Raw genomic sequence first — 12259 nt, forward strand, 5'->3', positions numbered from 1 at the left:
TTTTCTAAGACTTGGAAAGTGAAAGAAGGAGGGAAGGTAGGAAATTAAGCTTATTCCTTACTCTGCAGGTCATTCCTGTGTATGTTTTCCACACTCCACAGCAGGTCTCTCTCTATAGTAGTTAGGTGCTGAATACAGCACCTCACTATCCTTGTTTCTGTGAAGACAGTCCTTTATGTAGCTATGTGTCAGGCGGAACTGTGTTCTGCTGTTGCCATAAATATTTTCTATAATGGGCATGTTCTAAGCAAAAGAATATTCCAGTGTTTAAAAGGAAAAAAAAAAATCACTGACATGACTCTGAACATGACAGACTTATGTTCTATATTGTGGTAAGAAAAATACTATGTTTACAATTAATAGCCATTTAGAAAATAATTTAGGTCCCTTTTCAGAGCCTGCTTCTTCCCAGAAGCCAGTTTAGGCAATTCTTTTGTAAAGCACGGATGAGCTTGCATCAACATTCAAGATTTATTCACAATTTAAATTTCATTAATAAACCCAACTAAAACCCAAACACTCCCGAACACAGGGAAATATGGAAACCGTGCCTGAGCCTACTCAAATTCCCCTCATACACTTATTCTTTTATGCTGGTTTTTATTTAGGCGTTTAATCAGGGGTAAGTCATGGCAAAACCTGAGAAGAAACTAGTCTCTAAGAAATTGCAGGTAAGTTACTAGATTTCTTGGGAGTAAACCTGTCTGGACTGTAACTTGGGTAATATTTCCCAGGACAGGGCACACTTAGCTTGGTTCCAAGATGTTCTGCCCAGATATTTAGGGCAACTGTGGCTTTCCCAGCTTATGTAATTTTATATGGCAATGGTTTACTTTGCTGTATGTCACATTTTAAGCTATGAGTGAGATGAAAGCTTTCCAGCTAAGCACTACAGTGCTTTACAGACATCTGAGTTAACTTGCTGAGGACTTACCCTGTTTCTGGTCTCAAGCAGAATTATAGCGTCTTTAACCAAGAGTAATTCAACCTCTTCAACTTGGATCAGGAGTGTTTAGCAAATCTTGCTGCAGTGATCTCAGACATTGCTTGCTCCTCAGCATGTTACCAACCGTTGGCACCGCAGAAAGGGCCATGTGCAGGTGCTTCAGCCCCAGCAGTTCACAGCTGGAAAAATTCTGGTGGAGTTTTCTGCCTTTAAAAAAAAAAAAAAAAAAAAAAAAAGTCCTGGCAAGAACTCACCTTCATCAGGGGTTTAAACTAACACATGGAGTTGAGAATTGGAGCAACTAAGATGCAGGCTGTGAAGGTGTTCTAGCTATGAAGCAGTGATCCCTAGCAAAGGCTGGGATGGACAAGAGGGGGCAGCAATGTTTTAGGCTCTCACAGCTGAACCTGCTGGAGGATGTTTATCCATCAGAGCCCTGGCTCCTCAGAAGGCTGTGGACAGGGTTAGATGTAACTGGTCTTTTGCTGGTACTCAAGCTCTCTCTCAGTGAGTGAACAGAGAACTTTGCAGTCACAGATACATTCATCCACTTCATTCTTGGTTATCTGTTCCCCATCCGACAGAGAGAAGCTCAAAACTGAAGGGTTTGGTTGCAAGTTGCAATGGAAAATTAAATACTTTGCTGCAGAAGTCTGATTTCAGTCTTGAAAAGGGAGAGAGTCTGTCTGTCATTGGTCCATCTAAGTCAGTAGTCTGTCTTATAATTGTAGTCTGGCTTATAATTGATGCCTTACAAAAGAATATACACTCAGCACAGTGACTGTGGTATTTGCTCTGTCATATCCTCCTAATTTCCATTTCATTAATAATTCCAGTTCCTCTCTTTTCAGCCTACTTACGCCACCTCTAACAGCCAAAGCAAGAAGGTTCACAGTTCAGTTATGCATTATGCGGGAGGGAAAACACTTCTGACTCTTTGTTGTAAACTCTTCATAGTTTATTGGCATTCTCCTAGTTTTTCCTACTATGAGTGAAGACTTTCTTTTCTGAAAGCACTTTCAGAGTCAGTTGTTTCCAATTCTTCTTAGGGAAGCATTTAGTTTTTAGGGGCTCTCTTTCTAAGAGATGTGATTAAAAACACATTATCAAGCCTTATTTTTCCTTTTTCTTTTTTTTTTCCTGACTGCCATTCCTCTGTCAACATGGGATATCATCATATGGAAGATGGTCTTTAGGGAATGAACTGAGCTGTGAGTCAAGCAAATAATCAGAAGATTCAAAGATATTGATGCTTTCCATGGTGAGGAAGAAAATTGACCAGAAAATGGTTCAGTAGTTTTAATAAAGTATTTAAAAAAAAAAAAAAAAAAAGAGAGAGAGAAAAAGGAATTAAATGTTCCCCTTGTGAGATGATGCTGAAGACAGAGTTGTATGTGTCCGCTTTTGAGTCTTGTGTGTCCTAAATGTTGGAGTGCTGAGAGTATTTTCAAAGCTGTGGTATCAAAGTAGCTAATGGAAACATGGTTTTGGAGGTTATCATATTGAATTCAATGCAAGGTACTATGCAAGAGAGAAGCTGCATAAGTGTTTGTGTGCACATGCATTTATATTTAATTGGGGGACGTTTTTTGAAATGGAAAAAAAATGTGTGTACTTAAATCCAACTCTTGTTCTCAATGTACTGCCTAGATCTGGTTCTTCAATCTTAGAAGACATCAGAAAAGCAATTTGATACAACTTGCAGTTTCCAGTTCATGGTTATTTATTTATTTATTTTATTTTTAAAAGTGGGGAAGATGAGGATCCTAAATGGGAAGAGCTTCTCTCTCTCTCTTTAGGGCTCAAGTACCTCTTATGCAGGCACCAGTACAATAAACAGTGTCAGGCCAAAACTTGCTTTCAAATCCTGTTCTCTTGCATAACACTGCTGTGCTTCAATATTGCACCAGAAATTATTCTCCTGCAAGTTGCAGTGTTTCATTCTGGGAACTCTGACCTCAGTTTTATCAATTACAGTAAAATGTCTGCATGAGAGACACTATACGCAGGCAGTGAAAAGGCAAAGGTCCCTTTGATGGGCCACGAAGGCAGTGTTCAAGAATCACTTCAAGACCAGAGAACGTGCTTGTTCCAAGGAGCAGCTTGGCTTGAGAGATGCAATTTGTTTAACTGTGGTATGCTGCGTTGCATTGGTTCTACAGATCTCTTTTTCTTGTGGGAAAGTAGGATGAGCTACTATTCATGGCTTGCTGAGCTTTGTAAATGCACGTTTATTTTATTGCCATAGTTGCATGTGAGCATTTTAATGTAAACAAAACGGTTAACATTTTCATTTTAAATTAGGAGATATTTGTTTGCCTTTTAGGTATGCAGGAAGATTATGGTAACTATTTACACTTTCCCCTATAAATCAGCCTCCTGCCCCCCCGCCCCGACTTGTGACTCACACACCATGTACAACCTTCCTCCACCAGCACGGAGAACTGAACCAGCTGCTTTTGGTGACAGTTGTATAGACCCTTCAATGACTGTTTAGATGGGACAGCTACAAAAATATTTGGAGCTTTAAAGCAGGTACTGTGTCACAATGTCCTTCTCATAACAAGGGTCTCCTTAAGGACATAGGTTTGTTGTCACCAAAAGCTTCTCCCAGAGCTTTGCCATTCTGATAGGCTCCAGCCTAAACTTACTCCTGGATAGTTGATACCTGTTTGTTCTGGTGTCAGCAGCCTTTTTTGGCTCAAATGGTTTATTTCCCTTCCTAGTGGTTATCTTTACTGTCTTACAGGGAGCAATTGCATCCCCTGTAAATCTCCCTGCATCCCTCTGGTGTGTGTGCTGGTCTCCGTGCATGCTGTCGGTGCTGGAAATCCTCCTTCAGCCTCCCGTGTTTCTGGTGACTCCTTGAACATGAGCAGCCTCTCTTGTGTGGTATTGCAGATGGGATTTTAGCAATGCCTCTTACGTACTTCCCTGTACTTCCTGTCTCTGTTGGAAATGTTTCTCTGGATAATCCCAGGGTTGCATGTGCGTTTTTCACAGCTGCATCTCAGTGGTGACTCACAGCCATTTTGTGCTAGGGTGGGCTAGTGCATCCAGGCCTTTCTGCTCCCAGGCACTGATCATCCTCCAGTGTCTAGCTGGGGCTTGTTTATTTTCTATATGTGATTGTGCATTGTATATTAGTGGCTTTCATCCCACTCTTATGGCTCCAGTCTTTAAGACCATAGTGCCTGTTGTATAACAACTCAATATATCTTCATGTTCAGATTGCTTCCTAACTGCCATAATTACTTTTTTATATGCAAGCCATTCATCAGTTAATAATGAAGCAGAAGACAGATTGCTCAGTTTTGTTTAGTGTTTTCATTAGTAACTTCCAAGGTGTCCGCAGCTTTTTCTTCCCATGCTGTCTGTCACCATCTCTTTTGGGCAAGACCTTTACTGCTGTGACAGTCTCCAACTTTGCATGTTTAATGTGATACAACATGGAAAAGTATTAAATAATGTTTGTTGAAAATCCAGATAGTTGAGAGTTACTTATATTTATTATGAGTAAACTCCCTACAGCAAACCTGTTGTGTCCTGATCTCTTTGTAGCTTCACACCCTTATTCTGTGTCAGTCTTTGCTGAAATTTTATGTGCTGTTGAAGAGTTCTGTAGCCTTTCTTGTATGCAGCAAATCAAACTGCATCATAAAAGTACTGGCACTAAAGTCTTTAATCTACATTTTCTGCATCTATAGAGGTAGTTTTCTATTGGTTCGAATATAGTTGACTTTTAATTGAGTGTTGAGCAATTGCGTGTGTTTTTGTTGGACAATTTTAAAGGCAAGGAGTTGGAAAAAGTGGTGTATCTTTTTAAAACACTTGCCTGGTCATCTGTTTTCCTTTTCTCTAATGGCAGTGGTGGAAGATGATACCCTTTGTTCCAAAAAGCAGCAAATGTGTTTTGACATAAAACTGGCCTTGGGCAATGCATCAGCCCAGATGGACTGGCAGCTAAAGCTGAGCTAGATGGGTAGTGGCTAGCTGAATGGCTAACTGGCATTTCCTAGTATGGTTTGGTTTCAACAACATGTTTATATATTGCCTGATGTAGGTTGGAATTGAGCGGTTTTTGAATGGTATCATATCCAGGGTAAATATATACGGTGTGAACCCACATATCTGGTCTTTATTTCTGTTCTTGTGGTAACACTGGAAGTCTTTGTGAAGTGTCCGAATGATTCAGTACTGGTTACATCCCGTGCAGATACCTGCTGGGCATCCTAACAGACACATACATTTTCCTGTAGACCTTACATCCTGGTTAAAACAAGTAGTAAATGAAGTGATTTGTGTGAGAGGAGCATTCCTTGTTCTTAGGGCTTTAAACTTTGCTAAAGGTAGTGGTGGGTTAAAGAAATGCTTTATGTTAGCTTTTGTGATATATCTGACTTGTTGGGCAGATGTTTGAAGAAAATTTTTTTTCTTCATTTTTTTGTTTTTAAGGAAAAACAGGTTTGCAGTCTGGTAAATCTGAGTTTATTTGGGTTTTTTTTTTTTCTGAAGTTTGGTTTGTAGGTTTCTGCACAAAACTTTCATGGCGTAAGGCTTGTGAAATTAAATAACACGCTTCAAACAAGCCACCTCTGGGTAAAGTATATCTCTAATTACTGAGACTAAATTATGTGGAAAGTGAGCTTGTGTCTGAAGTAAATCTCCAGTTCAGTAATCTAAAATTAAATAATGATTAACTTAATTGCTTCAGGATCATAAAAAACGCTCTTAATAAAATATAGGGTTTAAGTGTGTGTTAAGAGAGTGGATAATTGCTTCTGCTTCATTTTCAATAACTTCTATCAAGACAAGGTTTGTAGGTAAAAGAAATACCTTTTGTTATGCTGATTAGCAAAGCTAGGAAAAGTAGGCTAGTTCTTGAGTATGCAAGCCCTTTCTCCATTCTGAATAGAAGCTGCAATTTCGCTACTAAATATAAGTTCAGAACACTTGCTTTTAATTTCATAGATATGTGCCAGTTAGGCCCTCTGAAAGCAAGAGTAGTTGGTACCCATGGAGCAAAGTGTAGTATTACTACACGGGAAGAAGAATTAAGTAGGTTTTTTCCTGCAAAGAAAAGGGAAAGATGGGTAATTTTAACAAGAAGAGTTTGAGTTAAAGAATTTGTGACCTGGGTTAGCAGCTGCATGTTGTTTGCATTGTATTTTGCTTCTAAACAAAATATTTTTACCTTCATTCATTGAAGAATGTCTTTTTTGCTTATAGGCAAATGAGAAAGCAAATCTCTTGAAACATAAACAGTGGTACTTCCCTGGAGGGAGGAGATGGGGTATTCTCCTGTTGCTCTGAGTGTTGCCAGGTGCCAGAAGTGGTCCCCAGTGGTGGTGGTAAGAAAGAAATCTTCCCCCACGTTTCTGTATTTGCGTTTTGTCTGTAGCAATAAGATGCTTTTAGAAAGAAATGGGGTTGCAAATCCTGTTCTTTTCATAGAGCTGTATGAATTCCTGGGAGAGGCGTCAGAAGTCTCCCACTCTGAGAATTTTAATTTAGGGATGAAACCAGTGCTTCAGCTTGTTGCTTGCTGTAGTGCTTGCTCCTGCTCTCACATATGCTGTATCTGTTGGTAATCATTGCAGCCAAGACTTAACCACAAATAAACGTCCAGAGGACTCTAGAAATGCTTAAATATCACCTCCCCCCTTAAATGTAGAAGGGGAACTGTGGCCTTGTAGTGCTTTGAGGACCTCCTTTACAATAGAGTTCTTGGTAATCTCTTGAATGCTGACTCTGGGGTCATCTTAGGCTGCCTTTAATCAAAACATCCTTAAATTTTGTTCAGTAACCAGATATGGAAATGTTAAGTTATAGCAGCAAACTTCCTTCTTTTTGCCCTTTTTTGGAGTCTGTCCTACAAATGGTGACAGCAGAAGTGGAAAGCTGGTGAGACCCCCCTGACATAGCAGTAGGACAGGGTTTTTCCAGGACAGGATCTTAAAGCCCCGGAGTCATTAGTGTCAGATGTTGACATTTTAATGATGATCTCTGATACCCTGCCCCTTCATGGGCTATTAGTAGCTTTTTTATAGGAAAGTAATTTAATCTTGATGATTTTGCAAAGACCCAGAGTGTTGCTTTAGTATTCTATAACCTTTCAAAGTCTATTACAGGACAAGTAGTCTCCCAAGAAACTTTCATTTCTGGGAGATACTTCTCGAAGCTCTGATTCACAGGGCAGTACATACTGGATCAGCCACAGTCTGTATTCAGGGGATGTATTCTGACCCCATGCAAAGTTGCATCCCTTTTCAAGATGTGCGTTTTTCTGCTATAGAGAAAGTCAAAGCATTTATCCCAGATCCTATTAGGTGGGCAAATAAGCACTTTCTGTCAGCCCCAAATATTCTTGGATCAAAATTTTACCCTCAAAAACTAGTTATTGCAGCTGAATCTGGTTAATGCTGACCATCTGCAGCTTTCGTAGGTGGAGGGAGACCCAGTAGGCTGATTCATCAAAGTAGCATTGTTACGGCATCACGGTGACTAGCTACTTTCAAAACCGGTTCTGCAAAATCTCTGTATAAGCCTGTAAGCTCTCTGTTCAGAGGGCTGGAACACCTCTCCTATGAGGACAGGCTGAGAGGGTTGGCATTGTTCAGCCTGGAGGAGAGAAGGCTCCAGGGAGATGTTATTGCAGCATTTCAGTTCTTAAAGGGGGCTTATAAGAAAAATGGGGACAGACTTTTTAGTAGGGTCTGTTGCGATAGGACGAGGGGTAATGGTTTTAAACTAAAGGAGGGGAGATTTAGACTAGATATAAAGAAGAAATTTTTTATGATGAGAGTGGTGAAACACTGGCAGAGGTTGCCTGCAGAGGTGGTAGATGCCCCATCCCTGGAAACATTCAAGGTCAGGTTGGACGGGGGTCTGAGCAACCTGATCTAGTTGAAGATGTCCCTGCTAATTGCAGGGAGGGGGTTGGACTAGATGACCCTTAAAGGTCCCTTCTAACCCAAACCATTCTATGATTCTGTGATTCTATGAAAACGGTTTTGCCTGGGCTTATTGCCATCAGTGTAAGAGTAATGCCCCAGAAATACATGAAAGCCTGTTTTTATGCATTTGCTGTTTTTGTAGCATATTTTTCGGCTTACATGGCTGCAATTTTTGCCTGTCTTCTTTGTGTGTAAGGCCTGAGAAGGCCATCAATGTGAGTGTTACTGAGAAGCTAAAATATGCTTGGGCAGGATTTTATGAATTGTGCATAGCTCTTGAATTTTCAAGCTCTGCTTCTGTTTGGAGAAGAGAGAACTTGGGCTTCTTGTACCCAGCCCTGCAGGCTGTACCCCTCATGTAGCATGTGTCTAGGTGTCTTATCTCAGGTTGCTAGAACCTGCAAGGAGGAATAATCTGGAAATGAAATGATTTGAATGAAGTGGATGGCCATGCTGGAAGCTGCATAGATTGAATAATCCCATGAATAATTCCTTCAGCCTTCACCTTCTTGATTGTTCGGATAAATCCTGAGCAGGTTGACAGATACTACTATGGTTTAGAGAAATTTTACTGAGAGCTTTTCAGTGTCCAAGTGGATGCTGCTTCTGTGGAACAAATCTCCATTTCATGAAGCAAAGGACAACTGGTACCAACAGGCACACAGTCAAGGAGGTGGGGGCCTGAATTACAAGGAGGCCAAATTATAATAGTATTTGCCATAGCAGACATCCCATCCTGTTGGGCTTTATGCACAGGCAGAGGCCCTATAGGTATCGTCTGCTGCTATTGTCCTTACTGTGTGTCTTCATGAGGGGATTTCCTTTTCCCAGACTTGCCAGTGTTACAATTTGTAACAATTGTTGGAAGATTCAATTTTCATATAAACTTAGTTGGGGGCCATGGCGGGGGAGATCTTCGCAAAGCACTTGTGGACATAAAGATCCAGCAGGCTAGACCAAAAAGCAGCTCACAAAAGCAGTCATGGCAGTTACAGTTTCAAGAGTTTTCTATATTTCAGGCAAGGAGAAATGTAAAGTACATTGGAAAATCAGTTACATTCTCTGCTTTCATATTTAATTTACCAATGTGGAAGCTGTGGTAACGGGCTATTTCAAAGCCCATGAGACAGAGTCCTCTTCACTGGCAGACTGATGTTCTGAAAAGCTGCTACCAGAGGTACGATCCCCACCATTAGTCTGATTCAGTGTGGTTTTTAAGCTAAGACTCAGTTTTGCACAACATGGAGAAGTAATGTGCTCTCCTATCTGTTTTTAATAGATAGCACACTGAGTCGGGACACTATGAAAATGAGAAAGGAGTAGTTTTCCTTCGTAGTCTTAGAAACACTTGAGAAAGTTCGGGTGTGTTAGGTGCATTATAGCATGGAGCACTCTTCTGCAAGGTGGAAATTGTTGCTCTGAACTCTTTCAGGACAGGGCGAATATTGTTCCCATGTCCTTCACTTCAGAATGTCTCCTCTAACTACTGAGCCTGCATATAAGAGGCGAGCACTGGAAGATCAGCTTTCCTTGTTGTGACTTTTATTTGGAAGAAGCAAGCATGTCAGCGGTGTTTTGTGAAGCGCTCTGTCCTCTCAATCTTTGAAAACACTCGGGCTGTGCCCCACCAAGTTTGCTCCCCAGAAAACTTAGGGAAAGAGCAGCCTTGTCGGACAATGCTGGCTATGCTTGTGCCCGGGACCCAGCGCTGTTCAGCCCTGCCAGGGTGGTCACTGCTCTGGGCCGGCACAGGGACCACTTCTAGCTGGGGGAATTAGCTACTGGAAATCAAGGACCAGGGACCTATAAACCAGATCTCCCAGGGATGTTTATTTTGAAAGAAAAAATAATCCAAAAAGTGCTTTATAAGAAGCTATAATGGCATTTACTCTTACTCTTGTAATTGTTTTGAAAATGTCAGTGTTGCCATGGGAGCAGTTGCTTTCACATGTTTTTTTTAAGCTGTGAAGGCCACACATTCAGGACCTTTGACAGTATTTTCCAAAGCAGCAGAAAGTACAGATGGGAATACGAATGCTGCCGCAGCATGTATTTCAGGACAATATTATTATGCCTTACCAGCAAGGCCAGTTTTGTATCAAGGGTTCATTCACCCAGCCTCTGCGCCTGTGTCTCCCTCTTAAGGGAGCCTCCCTTTCCACCTTGGTTGTGGTGTTCCAGTTGAATGGGACAAGTAGCCTGATGCACAAGAGTTTCTTGGCCTGAGACCGAGGAGTTGGAGATGGCACAGGACGCCCCTCTAAAAACGGAACAAGCGCTCGCTTCTGCTGCGATGTAAGGAAGAGAACAGAGGGAAGGAAGCGCAGTGCAGTGTGAGCTGGTGATGCTGGTGCTGTACCGTGGCAGAGAGGGGCTGTACGTGTTGGAGCCGGCCGGGGGAACAGCAGCCGGCCACGAGCACGGGCTGCTCCCCTGCACCACAGGACCTGGCTGCGGTGGCTCATTTTGCAGGTCCCCTCTGGATGGCTGTCAGGGCAGATACCCCTTGCCCTGGCTTTGTGAGCTTTTGCCGTGTTCAGTAAGACATCGTCTGGGTGCTTTGGATCTCTGTTGCAAGATGGGAGCAAAAGACCTAAGCATCTCCTTGTGTGGTTCTTTTTCCTGTACTGAAGGTCTAGCAATGCCGCTTGTTACTGTCATGTGTGCCCCAGAAGGAAAACATCTTCACTGTTCATGACTGTGGGCCAGTGTGGTGCTGGGACATTTGGTAACAAACTTAGAGCCCAGTTGCAGGTGCCTACCACTACCAGTTTCACAGCTTTACTAGGTTAACTGTTCCCTAATGTCTACCAAAATTATCTATTTGCTAAAAAATTCTAAACAAAAATTTAAAAAAATCAAACCCAACAAACCCCAAACCACCAAACCCTCAACCGTTTACCTGAAGATATATCTTGTTGGTACAGTCGTAGTATGAGTAATAACTGTAAAATCAGTTACACAGTCAAACCTCAGGACATGCTGACCTTAAGCATGAGTTAAGAGTGAGCCTCTAGCAGCGCCTGCTAGTAGGGACTCGTGAACAGTCAGTCAAACCCCAGGCACAGGTAAGCTCCCAGTCACCTGGAAGTAATAAACTTAGTTACAGAAAAATTAGTTGTGAACTTAGTTGCTTCTTATTAATGCAATGAAGTTTCAATTATTACAGGTATTTCCAAAATCTGACTTATGGAAGTAAAGGTAAAATTAATTCAAATAGAATGAATCAAACAATTCATGTTTATTGAGCTTGAAAGTGAACAGCACAGACTGCAGACTCAAGAAGCAATTATACATTGCTGAGTAAATGCTGAGTAAATCTCTTGATTGGAGAAATATTGATTCTTTTAGATTAGTTCTGGTAGTTAGACCAGTCTGCTTGTTTGTTTATTTTAAATGAAGCTAGCCTGGTTTGCTAGACTCATTGTCTCTAAATGTGTTCTTTATTAACACATTGCATTGAACTGCGGGCAGTCTTTAATATTCTTGAATATCTGATTTTTTTGGCATATAATTGCAGATGAGCTAAGGTTTATTCTGGCAGATAAAAATTAATTGTAAGAGCATAAATGCTGCTTCTCAAACTATTGCTCTGCCTGACTGAGGAGCTTTTGAGAAGCAGTGCCAAGCTAGCAGCGGTGACATCCAGAATTCAAGTATGGCACACAGGCTCTTTTGACTATGAAGCTTTGTTACAATAAACACCTCTGTTTACTAATTAGCTTCTAATTTTTCAAATGATGGGGAGCAATTTTTGACTTGGCAGTCAAACTGTTCTGAAATGCTGCAAGGTCCAAGAGAGATGGGTGTTCACTTTTATACTAGTGATTTCACATTTTGCATTTCTTTCAGTGCTTTATAACTGTGCCGGGTAACAGAAAACAATCGCTGCTCCCGTGATCTTGTGCGTCTCTGACAGAAGTGGAAACAATACAGTGGAATGTACAGAAATGTAGAAATTTCCACGCAGGCAGCTGCCCACCTGGCTCGGGTTATAACCACTGAGAAATCTCCTGTGGTCAGATAAGTGTCATTACCGTGGCACCTGTAGGACTGAGAGAGTACTCACAACATCAGAATTTTTTAATGTCCTTTTGTCCTTTTAATGTCCTTTTAGATCAGTCAGAGCTAGTTTACATGAAAAGATGATAAAAAGAGCAGACAGCATCTGTGAAAACTCTTGTGCTTTTGCTATCAGTTGTGGAGCAACCCTCATGCAAAGTAGCTGTCTGAATTTTGCTGGTGCAAGGCAGGCATGCATTTCTAGTGGGCTAGTCATTTCAACTATCCCTGCAGCCTTCAGTAAAAGGATATTTAGGTCACCTCCCTCTCAAACATTGCGTTAAAAGGCTACTGT

At 41.3% G+C, this 12259-nt stretch overlaps 1 protein-coding gene across 5 annotated transcripts in view; it reads left to right on the forward strand.

Annotated features, from left to right (window-relative positions):
- The window catches only part of AGPAT3 (1-acylglycerol-3-phosphate O-acyltransferase 3), a 98054-nt gene that overhangs the window by 35772 nt on the left and 50023 nt on the right, over positions 1 to 12259 (forward strand). For 2 of the 5 annotated variants that reach the window (XM_049834743.1, XM_049834746.1), the window contains one exon: positions 6176 to 6297. The exons of the other annotated variants lie outside the window; for them this stretch is intronic. The gene's annotated coding sequence lies outside the window, so the exon portion shown is untranslated. The remainder of the gene's footprint in view (positions 1 to 6175; positions 6298 to 12259) is intronic. 5 annotated transcript variants of the gene reach the window in all.

The sequence above is a fragment of the Accipiter gentilis genome, chromosome 32 (assembly GCF_929443795.1).
Source record: "Accipiter gentilis chromosome 32, bAccGen1.1, whole genome shotgun sequence".
NCBI lineage: Eukaryota > Metazoa > Chordata > Aves > Accipitriformes > Accipitridae > Astur > Astur gentilis.